Raw genomic sequence first — 18,804 nt, 5'->3', positions numbered from 1 at the left:
GGGTTTTGCGTTGTCTGTCTTTCTCTCCTGCCTTTAATAATTTTCAGTTTTCAGCTATGTCTGAAAGTTAAAAGATGTCTGTTAGATAGCCGTACAAATTGTGGGTATTGTTTAGGTGAGGTTCACCTACTGGAAAATTGTGCCATCTAGAGTAAACGGTAAGTCTCTTAAAACTTCTTTTCAAGAAGTCTTAGACAAGGACATGCCTATTAAGTTTCCAAAAACTGTCTACAACCTCTTCATCAGAGTCTGAGCTGAAAAAGGGCTCTAACTTGAAAAATGTCTAAATCTACTAAGACTGCCACCACAGCACCTTGGCTTATGGAGCTGGAGGCAGTTGTGGTCAGTGTGAGCCGGTCCCCAGCCTTGGAGCTGGTATCTTCCACTTTAAAATCTCCTGTTCTCCAGTCTGAGACATCATTGCTTCCCAGTCCTCAAGACTATCAGGACGTGGATTGACTAGTAGAGAGACTTTTACAGGCACTAACCAGAATTCTGTTTGGTCTGACCTGTAGGGCTTCGGAACAGACCCAGACTCTACCAGTTTCTTCGATTCCTCCTCCGATTTGACCCAAAGGTTCAGAGCCAGAGTATTCAGTATAGATTGTGGAACTGTCTGAGCAGACACTCTTTGGGCTTTCGGTTCCTACTAATTGGATGCCTTCAGTACCCACCTTAGTCTGCGAGCCGGCATTCACTGGTCTGGTCAGGAGAAGATAGTCTTCCTGATCTTTCGGTGCTGACTTTGCGTCGGGGCCTCTGCTTGGGTGAGCTCTGTACCTACCTCTGGCTTGGAGCCCACAGTTTTGGTGCTGTGGATACTACCTGTTTCTACAGTTCAGGTGTTTATTTGGACCAGAGCTGTGGGGCTTTTAATGCCATGAGGGGAGTGTTGTCCCATTGGGCACCTACATCATCTGTTCCAGTAATCTCCTCCTCTAAAGTTCCTGTCTCTGTGCTTCACTGATTCCTCAAAAGCATAGAGACCCAAAGTCTTGTGTCCCCCCAACTGGGTAAGCCCTGTTCTTCAGAGACCTCCCCAGAAGCTCCCTCTGAGGAGGTTCCCAGGAAGATAACTTGCAAGAGGAAGCATCGGGATTCCCCACTGGAATCAGTCACATCAGATACTGACTTAGAAGATTCAGAAGGGTCACCACAGTCCCCCTCTGAAGATATATTTTGTTATCTTAAAAATCCCAAAACAGAGGGGTGGCTGGAATCCCCTTAGTACTACTAATCTGTACTCAAGGCTTTTGGGTCTCAACCCTCAACACCTTGGGTGACTCCGCCCTTTGAGTTGATGAACCTTCTCTCTCTAAAGATGTGCGAGTCCCTGGATACTATAGAACCAGTCCCTCGGCGATTGAATACATTTGTCACCCCAGGACGAGGCTTTCCTTACCAAAGGAGTACCCTTTGCTGCTTTGGTGGTGGCCTCTAAGGAGCTATCCGAGACCTCCATCTGTTCATCTTAAGAGATTTTAGTATCATGGAAGGTATGGAAAGTGTATGTTTAGTTCAGCAGCCTTTATTCTTTGATCCCTGAACACTCTCACATTTCACCAGACTACATAGAGATCTTAAGGAGTTGGATTTTTACAGGGTGCGGTAGCCTGGGGGTTTTCGGGTAAGGTAACCTCCCAGCTTGCTACTTTAAATTCCCTTAAAACTCTTCCATGCATCTGATTTCATATGCAGTGGATGGAACGAGTCTGGCAGCGGGTATAGGAATTGCTCTTGGGAGACTCTCCTGGATGCGCTTGTGTTCCTTTGCGGAGCCCTACAAGTCATCCTTTATAAAAACCCTTTTTGGTTCATCACTTTTTGGACCGAAAGTGAAGGAAACGCTTACCAGGTGTGAGCAAGATGGAAAGACAGTCTGCTGTAGGAGTCATTTTTTTCCACTCCTACCAGACCTTATCCTAAAAGTCGGATAAGTGGAAAAATGTGGTTCCGTAAAGCCCAAGGAGTTTTTTGACATGTGGTGAAATCCCCTCTAGATGCAGAGGAGGGGGAATAATGGGAGATGCCATCCATGCAGCAGAGGGGGCTTGTAGAACCAGGGTGATGTGGATCAGTTCTTTGGCAAGCCCTACCAGCGCTCTTGAAAGGAGGCCCGCCTAGCAGTCTCTGGAGGCAGTTGGTGGACATTTATCTTTACCCAAACATCTGGCTATAATTACACAAGATCGGTGGGTACAAAGCATGTGCAGAGGATACACTATTCCCTTTACTACTGCCCCCAACGCCTGTGGAAAAAAATCCCAGATGTTCCACCCAATCTTGGGAACAGGCAACCATAGAGATTACAAGCTTGCTAGAAACGTCATCCAACCAGTCCCAGCAGACCAGAGAGGATCTGGAACTTACTCACTTTTCTTTTTAGTTCCAAAGAAAACAGGGGACTGGAGATAAATTTTGGATCTCAGCAGGCTGAACAAATCTGTCAAGTTTTGGATGGTCACGCTACAGTCTACTTCCTTTTCTAGGAAAATACTATTGACTGTGCTCAATAGATCTCCAGGGTGTGTACTACCATATAAAGATGGCCAGAACATCAGGGATAATCTGCACTTTCGGCTGGGAGACGGTCAATTCCGGGCTCTGCCCTTTAGTCTCACTACAGCCCCCAGAGTGTTCACCAAATGTATGGCATTTATCACGGCTCACTTGAGGCGGTTAGGATTCCAGGTGTTTCCATATTTAGACTGGCTCCTCACCGCCACCACCAGGCATCAACTCATACATGCAAGGGAGACATTAGATCTTTGCAGTCATTTGGAGATTACTATAAACTGGGACAAATCTGCTTTACAGCCATCCAGACATACTGTTTTTATTGGAGCACATCTCTACACAGTTTCCATCACTAACTCTTTCAATGGAAGGAGTTGAGCCATCGACAGCAAATCCTGAATCACATCCCTAAACAGAGAAGCCTACTTTCAGTAGTGCTCAAATTACTAGGGACCATAGCAGCAGCCATCATTGCCATTCCATTTGGCCGAATGCAACTGTTAATGTAATTCAATTCCCTATGATGAAAGTGCTAGTGACATAGCATTTGTAATCTACTAGAAGTTGAATGGTGATATATGGAAAGGCTGTTAGCACTGACCATCTTATATTTTGTTGAATTGGAGAAATTGCTAGTTTTAAATGTCATGCTTACAGTAACCGATGTGTCCATCAGAATGACCTGTTAAACTACTTGGTATCAGTGCATGGTGATATCACTGTCTGTGCTAGACTGCCTCCTTATTTTTCCCGGACTCGCCCTGTTTATTAATTTCTGTCTTAGTTGCACAGTCCCAGAGTTTACATTGAGCAGCCCAGTACCTGCAGGGTTTTTAACAGTGCTCCCTACAACCTAAAACTGACTGGAGCTTGAATAGAAGCTGCAGATAACAATATCACAGGAAAAGACTTGTATGTTACAGCCCATAACTTTGTGCATCACTTAGCTTGTATTGGGAAATGTCACGCAACTAATTTGATTAGTATATTACTGTGCTTTTAACATCAAGCTAGCAATTGGTAAAAGTAACTGTTGCATCTTGCTATACTCTGACAGCTGTTTGGTTCTCCCGATGTTTGTTTCAGATTTAGGCTTTCCCCTCTTTGCACTAACACCAGTAGTATTACCCTAAGCTACCTGTATTTTTCCCTCTCCCCTAGCTACTTCTACATTTTTTTTTTCCGTTTCTAAAATGGTCACTCTACTTTGCACTTGTACCTTATTTTCCTTACCTGAGAACAAGCTTCGTTTCTTGAGGACCGGGTTCCAACTGGGTTTCAACCTACTCCGTTTGCCCTCTTTGCTCGGGCTCCACTCTGCTCCCCTACCTTGCCCCATTTCCCACCTGCCCCCACTACTTCTGCATTTATTCTAACCCCCTGTTACCTGACCACTCCCTACAGCCACTCAACTGCAACTACCCAAACCACACCCCTGATTAACTCTCATCCAAATACCATGTAATGCAAACTATGCAGGTCTTCTCTCCTCTCCTGCTAACCCTCACAACCCTAACTTGCATTACATCCATATACACACACCACTACCCCACACCACCTATCTTAAACATACCTTCACAGCTATAGTAACCCACATAAGCTTCCCAATAGCCCCCTCTTTATTTAACTACACAATAGTAGTTGTACATAACAAGTATATTGTACTGTCCTCCACTAGAAAAATATGTAAATTCCACATAGACATTCTACAAACATTCATTTATTAAAGAAATACCTCCTTACCTCTGGCGATCTTCACCCAAATCCAGGGGCAGTTACCATTGTACCCCCAAACACACAACAGATCTACTTGTCATAAACCTTAACTCTCGCAGTATGTCAAACTTCCTCACTTGCATGCATTCATAACTCACTACTCCCCTGACATTCTAACCATAACAAAGACCCGACTAAAACCCAACACACAGAATGAAGAAATTCTCCCTCTTGGATATAACCCAAGACTCGATAGGACAGGAAAGAAGGGGGGGCATTGCAATTGTCTATAAAAATACACTTCTCTAAAACCTCTACCTAAATTTAATACTGTTGAGATCATAGGCTCTGTGCTACTGCTAAACGCTGACTAGCTTGCTACCCTAAAAACCCCACTAACCCCATCAACATGTATGGATTCTCTCAACTCATTCAAGAACCTACTAGAGTAGATAAAAAAAATCCCAAAAGGAATCTATACTAGACTGGACATTGATAATTACCAAATAGGTTGCCTACCAAATGGACTTGGCGAGCATCTCCCAACTTTCCTCCTATTAAAACGTGTTAATGTACCCAAACCTACAGTCTATAAAGTCAGAAATCGCAATGTTAAGTCTCTAGATCTCACCATCACATTAAAAAAATGTAATTGGTAACCATTATGTACTTTTCCACTAGACCAAGCAGTGGACTATTTTAATAGTACTCTTACTAACGTCCTTGAGAAAAATTAGAGCTAAACTATGCTCCATGGCTTAGTAAGTCCACTAGATCCCTATTAAAGACCAGAGATAAGGCATGGAAAAACGTGAAAGAGAACACTAGTCTATCCAAACAAAATGATTAACACCGTGGGAATCGGGTCAAAAACAAAGCTCTATTAAACAGAACTACTTTCTAGGTATTCAAAACACTCTGCCCCCAAAAGTTCTGGCATGCAATTAACTCCCTACTAAAACCTGGAAAAAACACCACCACCTCTACCTCCCAAAAAGGCGATCTAGCCCCCAATTAAGTAATCACTTTACTGAATCCATTATATCACTATCAACTCAGCTTTCCAAAAAATAGCTACTTACCCAAGCCGACTGCTCCTAACATACCTCCCTTTACATTTGCACCTGTCCCAACCTCTAAAAAAAAAAATTTTCAACTTAAACCCACTACTCTTGCAGCAGATTGTATACCAGCAAATTTCCTAAAAATGGCTGCAAACTCCATATCCTACCCAGTCTCTATCCTTATCAACCGCTCCATACAGGAATGTTATCCCTCAACTGTGGAAATCTCCATTCCCTTTCATAAGTGTGGAAATTCCTATGATTTCTCAAAATACCACCCCATTGCCATTCTGTCTCCTTTATCAAAGATGCATGACCTGAGTGTATGCATTTCTCAAGTATTTCCTAAATTCAAACCATCTCCTCTTCTCAACATGAATTCTGCCCGCAGCACAACGACCGCCCTTCTCTTGTTCACAAACCTGGTTAACCAACCTAGAAATAACATGTGTATCTGTAATATTCCTGGACCCCTCTAAAGCATTCAACATGGTTTCTTGCTTCATGCTAATATAAACTCTAACCTTGTTATCCTTTGCTCCTGACACTATTGCATGGTTTAAAAACTATCAGACAAGCTGTCCAGTGGCAAGGAGTTTTTCACCTCTACTCCCAATCACCATTGGTGTACCTCAAGGTTCCATATTGGGTCCACTTCTCTCTTCTATCTTCACCAATAATTTGCATACCTTTACTGTGCAGGCCTCACAGTATGCAGATTCCACCCTAATCTGCTCAGCCCCATCTCTTACCACCCTGCAGCACCTCGCCCAACAATCTTTTGCCTCCGTAAAAAGATGATCACAAATGTTTGGCTTATTTTAAATCCCAACAAAACTAAATTACTTCTATTTACCCCAAACAAGCCAAAAACCTCTCCACACTCCTCTCTCCTCCAGTAATGTAACAGTCATTTCACCCTCTCCACACCAAGCTCCTTGGGGTCGAAATAGATAACCTCCACTTTGACATTCATATATCTCAAACTATTAAAAATGTACAACAATGGCTTCCCTATACAGACATAAAAACTTTCGGTTAGATCAGGCTCAGGTCACCCTAGCTCAAACCCACCTTCTTTCCACACTAATGTATGCAGCACCAATTCTGGCTTGTTAGAAAATCTTGGCAAACTTGAGTCTTGTTATAACAATCGCCAAGTTTGCTAAAAATTCTCCCTTTAGAACCCATCATTGTATACCTCTTAAGCAACTTCAGTGACTTGAACTCCCACTGTTAACTTATCACCAGCTAGTCATAGCATATAACCTAAACAATCATGATAAAACTCCAGCTCTAAGGCAGTTACTGACAAACTATACGCCAAACCGGCCACTCTGCTCTGCCAACAAATCACTCCTCTCTCTCCTCAGCCAACAACACAGCAGGTAAAGATGTGTTTTCACAGGGTTCAGGCGCCTAGGCAGCGATATTTTCTTGTGGTACATTTGGCTGGGAACACATGACCAAAGTGACATTCAGCTGCAGAGAAATATGTCTGTTTGCAAATTCCCTGTGGGCAAAGAAAAGCTCACTCTGCCATGCTGGCAGCTTTAATAACCAAATCAGTGGCAGAAGTAATGTGTGTTGTGTACAGTGTACAATACATGTTTATGTAATTACAACCTGTAGAAGTGTGGTACAGCATGGAGGAAATTCTGCAGGGTACTGTAGTCACATTTTATGGTCCAGTATGCATTTTAGGCAATGTTCCCTAGATACTGTGAAGGGTGTAGTGGTCTACACACCAGTTTTAAAGGCAGTGCCCATTATGCACTGCATTTTTACTGCCGCTGAGATGCCCTCTGGCCAGCCTGCTGCTAATGCCTGCCATATTGCCTGCTGTCTCATGTTCCCTTGGGGACCATGGACATTTTCCCCCCTGTGCGTTTGGTTGAAGTTGTGAGCATGGCAACAGTTTTCTTTGCCCACAGGGAATTTGCAAACGGCCATATTTCTCTGCAGCTGGCTGTCACTTCAGCCATGTGTCCCCAGCCAAATGTACCACAGGGAAATGTCTCACTGCCTAGGTGCCTGAACCCGTTTTCACACAGTATAGCAAAAAAGTTGGAATCTCCCTCCCTCTGACTTCTGTATCAAATACCACACAATTCAAAAACTCCCTTAAGGCTGGTCTTGTAAGCTCTTTGCTCTGTCCATGTGTTACATAATCCTAATGTATGCTACCTCCAGCCTTCACTCTCTCCTATTTTCAGGCCCTCAGTAAGCATGGTTGTAACAAATGGTATCCCTTGACATATGGTAATTTTGTTGTGATCTCTGTCTGTGTTTTTCATGACAGACTACATATACATATGTAAATATTGCTGGTAAGAATTTTTTCACTTTCTTCAAAAAGACCACTAGTATAACAGTGACTTTTACATTATGTACAGTGTCATTATTTGTGTCTCTAATTTTGTGGAGCTTTTCTCCCCGGGGCTCTGCTGTAAATGGACCTCGCCCAGTCAGACCTTCCCAGTAAACAAAGGTAAAAATACTAGTCCTATAATTTAAATTAAAAGGGTACCCCCTTTCTAGGAACATATTCCTTAGTTCAGTACATTCATTTTCAAAATTGTCCTAAAGTCTTGTCTGACACATTGGCCCATTACCAAATTCTTTCTGCCAAAAGGGATGGTGGCTAGAAAAATGTAAATAGGAATTCTAAAAACTTGGTTTACAAAATACTGTTTCACAAGATAAAATCACAATTTTTAGAAATGATTATATCCATATCTATTGAATCATGATCTGTATGGTGTGTAAACAAAAGGAATAACTTGCTCTTGTTAATGAGCCATAAATTCGGTAAATCCCACCTGTCTAAAGGATCAGGATAAGTCTGTGGCATCAATTTCCAGTACTAAAATCCCATATGTTGCGCTCAAAACCAAAGGACTGTTGGCAAAAAATGGTGCTGATGCAGCACCTATGGCTACACCTGTTTTAAAGTACTCTTGGACAATTTTTTTTGGCAAAGTTTCATAAAATCAATTAATGTTTAGATCCGTATGCTCAGTGTTTGTATAATGGTCAGGGCTTCCCTAAACCACTTAAGACCAGTGTCATGGTGTACTACCAGGAACAGAGATCATGGACATCGATGGTAACAAACCATTAACAAAATCTGCTTTGGCAGTTTTTCTCTAAGACAATCCCATCAATCCCTTGGAACATTAGCCTTTGATATGGTAAATCACAGCATGCTTCCTGAAACCCTGTCTACCCTAAATATAAATCCCTCTTCCATATGATTTAGCAGCTATCTATCAGACCATCACCAAGCTGTTCTCTGGCAAGGCTAGCCGTCTCCCATGTTACCAGTAACCATAGGAGTCCCTCAAGGGTCTATTCTTGGCCCCCTGCTATTTTCTCTGTTTACTAACCAGATCCTCCTTATCCTCGCCCTCTGCATCAGTAGTACAATATGCAGGTGACAGCACTCTTATTTGTGCTGCCCCCACCCTAGACTAACTGCATTTCCCAACCCAAAATAACTTCACCCTACCTGAAACTTGGCTCACCAACATCAAACTTCTCGATCCCAAAAAAAAAAAAAATATATTCTTTTCGGCCCAGGCAGACCACTTCCCTTAAATTTTCACAAACTCCAAGAATAATTCTCAAATCAGCCCAACCAAACGCACCAAAACTGCGAGATGTAGTAATAGACCACCTAAGAGTCGACATCCACATTGCACAAACTATGAAAAAAAATAGACTCCTCTACAGGAACAAACACACTATCACTAAATCTACCAAAGCAACCATAGCAAGGACTCCTCTTCTATCCATCCTCCTATATGCCTCGCCCATTTTCACTAATCTTTGCTAAACTGATCTAAATAAAATGGAATCTTTCTATAACAAGATTGCCAAGTTTGCCACCAAAGCCTTGTATAGGTCCCACCACTCTGTCCCTTAAACAGCTCAACTGGCTGGAATTGCCTTGCATGTTACTTCTCAATCAACTATTGCACATAAACTATGCTGCTTTCCTGATATTACCCCAGCACTTAAACTTGTACAGCCCCACATACCTTCTAGAGCCCTACGTTTAAGTAATCTGTGCCTCATAATGGTCATGAAGCACAAAAATGATGCTGGTAAATCCCAATTTGCTAACACCATCTCCAAAAATTGGAACTCACTACCAAGCCATACTACTTCAACCACCTCCACTTCTCATTTCAAAAAACTCCTCCTGAAAACCTACTGTCTAAATAACTGGCTATGCTGATGTCAAACCCCAGGATAACCCATTCCAAGGAATTATTTCATATAGACTATGTATGGACTAATTCCTCCTGAAAGCTTGCAAATTGTTGCATATCTTCAGCTATGTTCATAGGTTCATAGGTTCATACTAGGCTATCTGCCCGAGGGCATTTACAAGCCTAGCCCATAGTTTTGTGGCTTACGCCACCCCTTTAGTATGGGGAACTATACCCATTATTTTGCTGTGCCTCTGTTGAGCAGTGACACTGAGGTAATCCCTGGGGTATATCTGCGATCTCCCATCCATTGGTCAAGATTTCTCTTGAACAAGGCCAGCGAGGTGCTCTGCCTCACATATACCGGGATTTTATTCCACAGCATAGGGAGTCTTTGGGTGATGAATCTATCCCTCCAGCACGTCCTATTAATAGCCGTGTCGAGGTTTAAGTCTCCCGCCCTTGTGGCTCTGACGGATCTAGATTTTTTGAGGTGAAGCATATTCATCAAATTTGGGTTTGACATGGCCTTGTATGTTAGGCAAAGGTCACCTCTGAGCAAGCGGTGACTGAATAGAGCTGGAGTTCTTTCAGTCGGGCAGCATAGGACAGATGTTTGAGACCCTTTATCCTTTTGGTGAGGAACTTTTGTGGCCTCTCCAGCTGCTGCAAGTGTCGGGTCAGATACATTCCGAATGGGGCATTGTACTCAATCATTGGTCTGATGAGTGATGAGTATAGGATGACTATGACCTCCCTTGATCTAGATGAGAATCCCTTCATGATAAGGTGGGCAATGTAGAAGGTCTTCCTAACTACTTTAACTACATGGGTGTCGAATGACAGACTACTATCAACCTGGGTCCCCAGGTCCCTGATAACTTCTTCTGTACTCAGTGGATTGCCACCTATTTGGTAGCTAGGGGTAACCTTGTTTTTCCCGAAGGGTATGACTATGCATTTTTTGGCATTTAACTTTAGGCCATGGCTCTGGCACCAGTTATCCGTTTCTGTGAGACCCTTCTGAAGGATATCTGTGTCAGATGTGTTTTCTACTATGGCGCCCAGTTTGCAGTCATCTGCAAACTTTGTCAGCCATAACCCTCCTGTGTTTGCTTGTACTTCGGAAAAGTAGATGCCAAACAAGTGGGCCCAGGACTGAGCCCTGTGGTACACCACTTGTGACAGGCTTTGAGTCTGACATGGCGCCAGCAACTCTGACCCTGTGGGTTCTGTCACTCAGCCAGTTTGCAACCCATCTTGATGTATGGGTTAACATTTAAGCTGATGAGTTTTTCAATGATACCCGAGTGGGGTATTGTATCAAAGGCCTTCGCCAGATCGAGGTAGGCTGTATGGACTGCCTTTCCCTCATCAATGGCTTTGGTGACTGTTTCAAAAGTCAACCAAGTTTAGAAGGCATGATCTGCCTTTGACAAAGCCAAACTGGGATGGATCCAAAGTCTGCAAATTCCTATGTCTTTATTTATGAGGTCCATTATGATCCTCTCCATGGCTTTGCAGATAAGGCTTGTCAAGCTAATGGGCCGGTAATTTCCAGGGTCGGTGGAGGCACCGCCTTTGTGAAGTGGGACCACAGTTGCAGTGCGCCACTCCTGGGTACGTATCCAGAGGTAAGACTATGATTAAACAGCTGTCCTAGCTGTGGGTTTAATTCCTCATTGAGTTCGTGGAGCACACAGCCGGGGACACCATCAGGTCCCATGGATGCTGTGTTTTTTGCTTTGGAGAGAGCAGTTCTCACTTGGGCGTCGGAGATGTTTGGGGGGCTGCAATCGCTTGGTATAGATATCTCTCCTTTTGGGGGGGGAGAAGTTTGCACTGAACCTGTCAGCCAGTATGTTGGCAATGTCTGTAGGATCAGTAATCTTCACATCATTTTGAACTAGTTCTGAGCATATCTGGGAGTTTCCTCCCAGGTTTCTAACATAGCTAAAGAAGGCCTTATGATTGTCTTTTGAGTCTTTAGCTATTTTTCTCTCAAAATTTGCTTTGGATGATTTTGAGAGCTCTTAGTTTTTAGTGATCAAGGGTGTCTTACCTTTTAAGGATTTTGCTCTATCTTGTAGTAGCTTCCTCCTTTTGTTGTAGAGTTTGTTTATGGCTGGGGTCCACCAGAGTGGACGCTTGCCTTTGGTACAAAGAGTCTTTGTTTTGCTTGGGATTGCCTTATCCATGCAGTCCTGCAGGTGCTGGTAGAAGGCATTTGTAAGTGATTCAGCGGCTTGAGTACTGTTTTCCGTCGGCTCGGGGGCCTTAAAGGAGACCACACTAGTCTTTAGAAGTGTGAAGTCGGCTTTCGAGAAGTTCTTTACTGTGGTCTTTTTTATTTCAGGTGGGGGTGGGATGAGGACCTCCAGCGAGATTAGTTTGTGATCTGATCTCACCAGTGAGGGGTATACTTCCGGTGTTGAACATTGTGCTCCCCATGTTCGTGATGAGATCAAGTATGTTTTCTCCTCTTGTGCTTTGCTCTTATTTATCAACATATTTCCACATTGCCAACCTGTTGATTTCTTGATGTTAAATGTCAGTCTTTCAATGATGTATGTAAAAAGCTATTAATGCTCTGTCTTATGTTAATGAATTGGATTGCACTGTACTATTTTTTTTGGAGCTTTTCTCCCTGAGCCTCCACTGAAAATGGACCTGTGTACAATTGGACTTTCCCGGTAAACAAATGTAAACTAAGATCAGAATAAATTTGGTGACCTCCCTTGGTGGGTCTGACTGGGTTCATCAATTCTTGTACTTGGGGATGCATGGTCCCCTACGCTGGAGTGAAACGTGACAATAGTGTGATTCATTTGAGTGCTTTGCTCGTATTTATTTATTTTATTTTATTTTACATTTGTTAACCGGGCTAGTCCAGCTGGATACATGTCCATTTTCAGTGGAGGCCCGAGGAGAAAAGCTCCGTTACACTACTAAAATAATACTTTAAAAAATACTTTACAAATACTTAAAAAAAAAGTCAGATACAAAGATATGATAGAATAAACATTCAATTTCAGCCTGCTACATTGAGTATGGGATTTAAAATACTTTGTTAGCTTGGGCAGAAGATTTGCTCTTGAGCCTTCTAGTCCAGTTTTTCATTACTGGTTCAAATACTGATCTTAATTTTTGTTTTAGGAGTGTTTGTGTGGCTACCAGCTAGAGCTAATATTCTGTGACATTCTTTACTGCTGAACATGATGTGAACCACTGGGTCAATAGCAAGCACTTATGGCAATGTGGGTGGTTTGGAACCAGTGATTTTAAAGTGCTTATGTCAGGGATTATCATGGGGTTCCTGCATCCAACTTTTTTACTGGAGCACTATCAAAGACCAACAAAACTGTAGACCTTGTAAAGCTATTTTAAAAGGTCTCTTGGGTTCCTAAGCTTGCTGTCAATCATGCCTAGGAAGGCCTTTAGCTGTCATGCACTTCATGTCCAGTGTAGGGGATTTTGGTGGTAGTGCATCTTCATTTCTCTTTGGATGTTTTTGTACCACATGCAACCACCCCTGTAGTTTGGTACCCCCTTCCATCGGAGTATACCCACCCGTTGGTCTCCTAGGGAAGGGCACTTGCACCTCCTGACCATATCTCTGGTCACATGTTTATAGGTGTGTACTAGGCTAATGGCCCTGGAGCTTTTACAAGTCTAGTCCAAAAAATTGCCCAGGCACCGTGCCACCTGATGGTTCACAGTACCCCTGTCCAGTAGGGCAACTGGAGTGATCCCTGGGGTGAACTTTCTTGCCCATCCACTCAAGATTCCTATTGAAAAAGGCCAACTAAGTGCTCTTGATATGTATGGGAAGCGTATTCCAGAGTATGGGCGGTCTTTGCGAGATGAACCTGTAACTCCAGCATGTTCTGTTAATTGTGGTAATGAGGTTGTGATCTCTGGAGCATGTGCCGCAGGGGGATTGGGATTTCTTTAGGTGTAGCATTTCAAGTAGGGCTAGGTCAGACATGGCTTTGTTAGTCAGAGATCACCTCTAAGATGATAGACAGAACAGCTGAAGTTTGAGTCTGTTCATGTAGGACATGTGTAAGTCCTAAGATCCTTTTTGTGAGGTACTTGTGGCCTCTCCAGCTGTTTTAGGTGTCTGGTCAGCTACATGCCAAAACGGAGCATAATATTCAAGGATTGGTCTATTGAGGGATTAGTAGAGAGGGATGATTTAGCTTTCTGGATGCAAAACCTTTGGTTATAATGTGCCAAGTAAGGCTTTCTGACCACAGTGGCAATGTGGTTGAAGGTGAGGTGGCTGTCGACCTGGGTGCCCACATGTCTTACAGCCACTTCAGTGTTCAGTGGGCTCCATCTATGTGGTAATTCATGGGAACTGATTTTTTTCCAAAGGGGATAATGCATTTTTTGGCATTAAGCTTCAGATTATGGTTCCGACACCAGTCATCTGTCTCAGAGAGGCCCTTTTGTAGGATGTCTGCATCACTTGGGAACTTGATAATGGCTCCTAGCTTGCATTGATCAATGAAATTGGTCAGCCAGAGTCCTGTTGGCCTGGACTTCTGAGAAGTAGATGCCAAACAGAGGGCCCAGGGCCGAGCCCTGTGGGACTTCACTCATGACTGGTCAACAGTCTGACTTGGAATCTGCAACTTTCACTCTGTGGGTCCTGTCTGAGCCAATTTGCAACCTACTTAGTGATGTAAGGATTGATGCCTGGTTTGCATTCATCAATGATACCAAAGTGGGGGATGGTGTCAGAGGTCTTGGCCAGCTCTAGGTAGGCTGTATGCACTGCTTTGCCCTCATCCACAGCCTTGGTGACTGCCTTGAAGTCAACCAGTTTCAGCAGGCAGGATCTCCCCTTGACTAAGCCGAACTGTGTGGGGTCAAGAGTTTGGAGATTGCCCATATATTTGTTAAGCAGGTCCATGATGTGCTCCATAGCTTTGCATACCCGACTAGTCAGACTAATGGAGGTGATGGTTTCCAGGGTCTGTAGTTACTCCCCCTTTATGGAGAAGGATGACTGTAGCAGTGCGCCATTTGTTAGGGACATAGCCTGAGGTAAGGCTGTGATTGAACAGGGCACACAGATGTGGTGCTAGTTCATTTTGTAGCTCATGTAGGATGCAGCCAGGGATATTGGGTCCCATGGATGCTGCTCTTGGCTTTGGACAATGCAGCTTTAACCTGTGCCGCAGTACTGGTGGGTACCAGGCTTTCTTCTGGTATTGATAGGGCCCTGGGGGGTGGAGAGGGGTAAACTTAGTACTGAATCTGTCAGCCAGTATGTTGGCTATATCTATTGGCTCGGTATAGGAGGTGCCATTGTGCAATAACTCAGAGCAAATCTGGGTATTGCCTTGGAGGATGTTCGTGTTTCACTGTTATAGTCCTCACACTTGGGTATCTGCCTGCAGGTAGCCCTCAGTTGGCCCGAATACCAGAGATTTAATATTTCTGTGTCGGATGCTGTCGCTCCAGGACTGGCATCAGGTCGTCAGGGGTATAAAAACAGGCAGCAGACGCCATTATCAGTATTTCTTGCAGAGGAGCCTGAAGCGGAAGCAATTTGCAAGTGCCGGTTGGCCGCTACCTAAATTTTCGTTTACGAATTAATAATCCAGAAGTTTTTAAAGCCAAATATCCTGTTGAGGATCCTTTTTTTCTTGTTCTAACCTATGTCAGAAAAAGGTAACAATTGTCTTGCCTGTGGAAAGCAAATACCTCACAGATTTTCATTCTTACTGCGTCACCTGTTTAGGTCTAGACCACGACATCCCTTACTGTCAGTTTTATGCCTTAACGCCCGAACCATTCGTCGGGCTCTTTGTTGCTAAATTCTTTCACACTCCATCTCCATATTCTGAAATGGCTTTGGTAAACAATCAGACTACAGATATTTCGAAAAAACAGTGACCTAGTAGGTCCAAAACTGCTGACTCTTCTGTTAAGCTAGTCGCCAGTCCATTCTCAATGAGCTGCTTTTGCAGCCCCTGATGCCGGCTTCAGTGGATTTGCAGGCCTCTATTGAGACCCATTCGGAGTCCAGTATGCCATGAGACTCTTCGACTATGGAACCTGTGGATGTCTCTACCTTGGATGGGTCCAGAGCTGCTGCGTAGGCACTGGCTTCTGAGGCAGTTATTCGCTCAACCGATGTTGGACTCGGACTACTTTTTTAACCTAAACTACAGAGTTTTAGGCCCAGAGTACGCACTATGCCTAGAAAACTGACCAAAGCGCATGCACCTGCTCACATGAAACAAAAACAAATGCTTAGAGTGGCTTGACTACCTTATGCTGATTAGGGAAAGTCAGCCTTCCCCTGCTAAGATAGTCCAGTCCTTCAGCTTCTACAGACCAGGAGTCCGATGACTCTGAAATTTCTGATTATGAAGACATGCTCTTATCTGCTAATGCAGAGGAATCCATTCCCTCTGCCTCCCCTGCAGAGGATTTTTCTTTTGGTGAAATCTTGCATACCTTATGAGAGCATTTCCACTGGGAATGCCAAGACTCTTCTCCATCCAAAAAGACTCAATTTCTAGAGTTGTCTCAACACAGGCCCTTAGCCATGACCCCTGTCCTGGATGTTGTGGGTTATGTTTTTATGGAATCCATTTTTACTCCTGACACTTTACCTCCTGCCCCTAGGAAATTTGACTGGTACTACAGAGTACCTGACAAAGTTCTTTTCAAGAATCCTACTGCTGACCCAGAGAATTTCCCAGGGGCTTAAAGGTATCAAGGCTACTACAGGCAAGAATACCAACCCTTTGGTCAGGGATTCCAGAGCTTTGGACAGATGGGGTAAGAAGATATATACCTCTGCAACTCTTGCTATTAGGGCATTGAATTGTCAGTTTCATATGCTGAAGTACCAGCAACATATTATGGAACTTGTTGAAAAAAAAGTGGCTACATTTTTAGACTGCAGAAAATAAAGAATTGCAGGAGCTTATGTACTCTGCAAGCCAAGTCAGCAAGCATACTTTGCAGTGTGGCTTTGACGCCCTAGAAGCATCTTGCCAGGCAGCTGTCACTGGCTCTGTACTGAAGACATGCTTGGCTGAAGGAGCAGACCTTGCCAGACCATGTCAAATCAAAGTTACTAGACTATCCTTTGAATATGGACTGTTTGGCACCAAAGCAGAAGAGGTTCTTAAAAAGATGGAAGAAAAAGGTAAGTCTATGCAGACTGTTAAATAATTCTTACAAGTGTATTGCCCTTCCAAACACTGGTCCTTTCCAGCCCCCTTCTGGCCTTTTCAAACCAGACCCATAGGAAACAAACCACCCAGACTACAGTCTCAGGGTATGCAGAGATCTAAACTATGGGGTGCCTCAATCCCTAAAGCAGTGAGTGGTAAGCCACCTCCTTACAGAAAAGCTCACAATGACTTTACTCCACTCCCCAGCCCTGCCCAATTGCTTGTGCCCCTAGGAGGAAAACTTGCCCTTCATGCAAAAAACTGTCCATCACTCAGGACCAGTGGGTCCTCAATTGTATCCCAGGGGTACAAATTTTATTTCAGTTCACTGCAAACCCAAAGTGAGTTTCCAGACCTTTCTCCAAACCAGTGGGCAGAGGCTCAAAACCAAGTACTTTCCCTATGCAATATCAGAGCTATTCAGCTGGTTCCAGTAGAACAGAGGGGTCAAGGATTCTACTTGCCTCTTCCTGATACCCAGGAAAGAGCTCTTGGAGCCCATTCCTAGATCTTTCCATTCTCCATTCCTCTTGGTGATACCAAAATTCAAATTGCTTACCCTGCAACAGCTTCTTCCTATGCTAGCCAGGGATGCCTGGTTAGTCACCCTAGACTTAAAAGAAGCCTATCTGCATCTCTCCATAAGGGAATCCTGCAGGAAGTATCTACGTTTCAGGGTAGGGTCTATGCATTATCAGTTCTCTGCACTTCCCTTTGGCTTATCTTCTGCGCCCAGACTATTCATAAAATGCCTGCCTCCAGCCATGGCATATTGCAGGCAGAGAAATATCCAAGTTTACCCGTACTTGGACGACTGCCTGATTCAGGCAGACTGTTGGGAATTGCTGCGGCAGCACCTGACATTTGTGAAAAACCTTCACTTCCTTGGGGTACACAACAAAAACCTCAAAACTGGTACCCAGTCAAGATTGTATTCCTGGGAGCAGGCATGGGCACAACTTCCCAGGTGGCATTCCTCACCTCAGCAAAACCAGTGTCTGACTACTTCAAACATATGGCCACCAGAACCCAGCTATTTGCAAGAAAAATACTGCAAGCCCTAGGGTTCATGGCCTCGTGTACTGCTGATTCCATATACAAGACAGCATATGAGGAAACTCCAGTGGTACTTAGTCTTTGGTGCCAGCATTCTCAGGACCTGGAAATGGTCATTGCTATCATACCCTGTCTAAGGACAGAGTTCCTCTGGTGGGCAGAAGCATGCAACCACAACAGGGGACTTTTATTTACTCAATCCCAAGCCGCCCAGATGCTAACCACAGATGCATCAGACTATGCATGGGGGGGCACATAGAAAATGTACTCGGGGGACCACTGGAGCCCAAGTCAGATTCATTTGCAAATCAACCAAAAAGCGATTCTAGATGTACAGAATGCCCCGACAGCTTTCAGATCCCTAATCTTTCCAGGACAACTGCTTAGACAGCACCACAGTTGTGGTACATCAAGCAGGGGGGGAACCCATTCCTACCCATTCTGCAGGCTAGCCATGGCCCTGTGGAACACTGCCTTGGGCATTCAAGTCCATCTGCAAGCTCAATTCCTGCCAGGCAAACAAAACTTTTTGGCAGAAGACTTGAGCAGAAATCTCCTAGACCCACACGAGTGGCAGTTGTAGTGCAGCACCTTCAACCTGATTCAGAAATGGGGGACCCCAGAGGTGGATCTTTGCCTCACCCTACAACCACCAGCTCGGCAAATTCTGCACCAGGAATCCTCACAGCAGGGCCTGGAAAGTGGATGCCATATCTTTTCAGTGGGTAAATCTCTGTGTATGCCTTCCCTCTCTGCCCCTCATTTCAAGAGTATTACTCAAGATAAAGCAGGCCAGACCAAGGACAATTCTGATTGCCCCGGACTGTCCATGTCAGCACTGGTACCCAGTCCTGTGCAGCCTGACATCATTGCCACCCTGGCATCTACACTAGAATCCAACCCTGCTCTCTCAGCAGGAGGGACATATTTTGCATCCACAATTGCAAACGCTAAATTTTGCAGCCTGGCTTATTCCTTGAATTCTCCCCAGCAACCTTAAGCAAACTGGTGCTGGAAGTCATTCTTGAA

The 18,804-nt window shown here is 44.1% G+C and overlaps 1 protein-coding gene across 1 annotated transcript in view; it reads left to right on the top strand.

Annotated features, from left to right (window-relative positions):
- Window positions 1-18,804, top strand: part of LOC122790561 (serine/threonine-protein kinase Nek2-like) — a 1,269,183-nt gene that overhangs the window by 341,790 nt on the left and 908,589 nt on the right. The gene's annotated exons all lie outside the window — the stretch shown is intronic.

Source organism: Protopterus annectens, chromosome 1.part0 (assembly GCF_019279795.1).
Source record: "Protopterus annectens isolate FY-2018-M chromosome 1.part0, PAN1.0, whole genome shotgun sequence".
Lineage (NCBI taxonomy): Eukaryota > Metazoa > Chordata > Ceratodontiformes > Protopteridae > Protopterus > Protopterus annectens.
Note: the sequence above shows the minus strand (reverse complement) of the source record. Positions and strands in the feature narration are given on the sequence as shown.